At 41.3% G+C, this 4199-nt stretch overlaps 1 pseudogene; it reads right to left on the bottom strand.

The window, feature by feature from the left end:
* Positions 1-1514: 1514 nt before the first annotated feature.
* On the bottom strand, positions 1515-2528 carry LOC100352664 (CMP-sialic acid transporter pseudogene; annotated as a pseudogene).
* Positions 2529-4199: the final 1671 nt, after the last annotated feature.

Here is a 4199-nt window from a genome sequence, read left to right as displayed (position 1 = left end):
TGCAACCAGAATGCCACCATGGGGCGGGGGTGGCAGGAGGTCTGACATTGTGGCACTGACTTCCCTTATCACAGTCCCAGTTAGAGTCTGGCTGCTTCGCTTCTGATCCAGTTCCCTGCTCGTGTACCTGGGAAAGCAGTAGAAGATGGCCCAAGTGCTTGGGCACCTGCCGCCCACAGAATAGACTCTGATGGAGTTTCTGGCTCCAGCTTGGCCCGGCCCTGGCCATTGAGGCCCTTTGGAGAGAAAACCAGTGAACCCCACTTCCAAACATTCAAGTTTAATGGCTCTGGGACATAATTTATTATTTTTTAACAAATAAATGAATTTTATTGCTGAATTTCCCACTAACACTGAGAAATATTTTTTTAGGTTATTTTTATTTATTTTTTGACAGGCAGAGTGGACAGTGAGAGAGAGAGACAGAGAGAAAGGTCTTCCTTTTCTGTTGGTTTACTCCACAATGGCCGCTGCCGCCGGCACACCACACTGATCCGAAGCCAGGAGCCAGGTGCCTCTCCTGGTCTCCCATGGGGTGCAGGGCCCAAGGACTTGGGCCATCCTCCACTGCACTCCCGGGCCACAGCAGAGAGATGGCCTGGAAGAGGAGCAACCGGGAAAGAATCCGGCGCCCCGACCGGGACTAGAACCCGGGGTGCCAGCGCCACAGGCGGAGGATTAGCCTATTGATCCACGGTGCCGGCCAAGAAATATTTTTTTAAAAACACTGACATTACACAAATTATTTAGGAGTCCAACAGTTAACCATAGTTTATAATAAAAAAGTAGAAAAGTGATATTAGAAATTTTTTTGCAAAAAGTATAACTTCTAACAGCAAAGGACTATGAACCAATGAATGGCAGAAATATGGGCTAGAGAAGTACTCAGTCACCACCCAAAGATCGTAGTCTGAGCCATGAACCAGATTTCATTTGAGGATTTATACATTCTGTTTGCTTCTGAGCTAGTCTGTCCTGTTTTTGTCCTTCTCTTATAAGAAAAGAGGACTTTACTGTTGCTGGGACAAAGCACTATATGTGAATTTTGGAGAACGTGGAGGGATTGTCCTTCTCCCATGATACCTGAACAAGAGAATAGTTAGTATACTTTAACCTTAAAACCTTGTCCCGGACCTAGTTATTTGAATATTGTAGCCTCATAGATTTTCTTAAATGCTATGCCATCTCCATGTTTATGTACATTTTATAGATATGTAAATAAATAAAATAAGTATGTACATATGTATGTATAGACATAATAATAAAATTCCTTCATTTTAAAAAAATACAGCTTGACCGCATACAGACTCAGATTAAATTATTATAGAGATTCACTGAAATATATATCATACAATATCTTATATATATCATTATAGCAATTCACTGAAATAGCTTATTTCTGTATTCTTCTGCATGTGGCTAATATTTTTGTTGTTTTTATTTGTTTATTTATTCCTTCTGGGATTGACTTAAGGCTCTGATATGACGCAAATGTTCAGTCATCTCTCTTAGGGTCAAACCACACACCAAGGCTTCTCTTTTGAAGCTGTTTCTCCATGTTGGATGGATGTAGTATCTGGGCTAAGTGCTCTATAGAAATAGATGGAAATACACCAAAGAAGGCACTCCGAGGAAAGGCAAGTGTTGTCTGTCATCTGATCAGGGTCACTGAAGCAGTGGTGGGAAGCACAATGGCCTCTGCGGCAGTAAAGCCTGTCTTGACGTTGTCTGTGTACTTGACCACCACACACGTGAAAAGCCCCTGACCGTTGCTAGAAAGATGATAAACCAGACACATGCTGTGTGTAACCATAGAAAAATCCTTTTTCTTTCATTTCAGCTACATCTGACAAGTAGACACCGACTAATGTCACAACAATCCCTGATAGATATATTTGAATATTTCTCACTCAAAGGGAAGTGTCTGAAACCTTTAAAACTTTTTCAAAATACACTTCTGTAAATCCCGAACACAATTCAGCAACAGCTATGGCAGCAAACCCCAATAATGGATTCTGATCCTTTGCAACTTCTGTAGCTTGGGCTGGTTTCCACTGTACAAGTGTGACTCCATCACGTAGCATAAAAAGTGAAATCCATGTAACTTGCTGAGGGCCCTATTTAACATTAAAACAGTACATAAAGCAGTACAGGGAATCTTCAGTTGGTAGGTCACCTGGTATACTGCTGCATCCAGATTGCTAAGGGGCTGGGAAAGCCATGTTGTTCTGAGCAGCATACAATGGTGATGGCACACTTAACTTCATCAGTTCTTTGGGGATTCCCAAGACATTTTCACTTAGAGACGTCTTGAGTCTACGCAGACTATCAGTGTCTTTAGCTAAGAGTCCCATGCTTAGCAATAACTGCAACTTCTGTGACACACAGAGCTGTGGTTGAAAAGTAGCATTCTCTGTGTGTTGTCCTTGTGTATCTTAACCTGTAGCATTAAGCTGAGCCTCCGAGGTCATGACCATCAAACAGTGTAACTTGAATACTACACTGACATTTTCTCTTGGGGTAGCCATGGTTTAAATGTCATTTTTAAAAACATATTAAATAATGTTTATCCTTATTTTAGACTTATTTATTTATTTATATGAATGCAGAGAAACAGAGAGAGAAACAGAGATCTTCCATCCACTGATTCACTTCCCAAATAGTCACAATGGCAAGGACTGGGCCAGGCTGAATTCAGAAGCCAGGAGCTTCATCTGTGTCTCCCATGCGCATGACAAGGCTCCCCACATGTACTTGGGCCATCTTCTTCTGCTTTTCCTGGCACCTTAGCAGGGAGCTGGATCATAACTGGAAGAGCCTGTACATGAACAAGTACCCACATGGAATATCGGCATAACTTTGAGGGAATAAAACAGAGGACTAGCATTGGAACCTGGGAAAAGTAGTAGTAATATCCCTTCTAAATAGGAGGAGAGCTAGACCAAGTTCATGAATTAAAAATCATTTTCTGAATGACAGTGATTCTTTCCATAATGATCTACAGGTTCAAAACAACCCTAACCTAAAGCTGAAGAAAGTTGTTCATAAAACTTGACAAGCTCATTCTAAGATTTCTATAAAAATAGAAAAGGACTCAAGATAGTCAGGGAACTCATAAATGAGACAGGGAAAACACTCCCTTCCCTCACACACCTGAATTGATAAGCTGTGATAATTAAGATGGTACTGTGAGAGGTCAGTAAAGTTGGCAGATGGAACAGCAAAGTCAGTAAGAAACCTTTGAATAATGAAACACTAATACACAACAGAGGTGCATTGGTAAATAGGCAGGTATAAAACCCAGAAATTTTTATCTGTAAGCAAAAAATATTCAAAACATCCCTATGTCACACAATACACAAAAATCAACGCCAGATGCTGAAGACTATAAATGCCAGACGAATTTTAACAATTTTAGAAGAAATTATATGTATCATAATTAAGAAAAGATTTTTTAAATAAGGACTCTAAAAATGCTAATCGGTGGCCTGTATTTGGCCTAGCAGTTTGGGCACTGTTAAGATGCCCATTTCTACCAACAGGGTGCCTTGCCTGGGTTTGAGTACTGGCTCTCCTCTGGATGCTAACTTCTAGCTAATGTAGATACTGGGAGGCAGTAGGTTCTGGCTCACGCAGTTGGTTCCTCTAAGATTTCTCAAGTACCCTTGTCTTATGGTTGCAGAACTTGGATCATTGGCAAAGTCTTACAAAAGAAAAGAATTACCAAACCATCTTTCACAGTCCCAGTCGAAAAACACCAAACAAACTCTGGTGTGGATGCATGGTCGACTCAAGTCAATCCCTGTGTCAAGTGGAGGGAAATGATACAGGTTTCTTAGACAAACCTCTTGTCAAGACTCAAATGAAAGACACATTCCACTCTGAACCACTGTGATCCTGTTAGGAAGCAGGAAAGGGGAAAAGTATGCCTGGGAATTAACTAAACTATCCATTGCACCTAATTGGAAATTAATTAGATAACCATTATTTAAAATATCAAATTCAGGGGTGAGTGTTATCACATATCAAGTAAGCCATTGCCAGCATCCTATACAGGCACGGGATTGTGTCCCTGTTACTCCACTTCCAAACCAGCTCCCTGCTAATGGCCTGGGAAAAGAAGTGGGAAGTACCCCAAGAAGCCGGCAGCCTGCCTTTAGCCTGGAACACCAGCCCAAGCCATTGTGACCATCTGGAGG

Source organism: Oryctolagus cuniculus, chromosome 3, assembly GCF_964237555.1.
Source record: "Oryctolagus cuniculus chromosome 3, mOryCun1.1, whole genome shotgun sequence".
Taxonomy (NCBI): domain Eukaryota; kingdom Metazoa; phylum Chordata; class Mammalia; order Lagomorpha; family Leporidae; genus Oryctolagus; species Oryctolagus cuniculus.
This window is presented reverse-complemented; position numbering and strand designations above follow the sequence as displayed.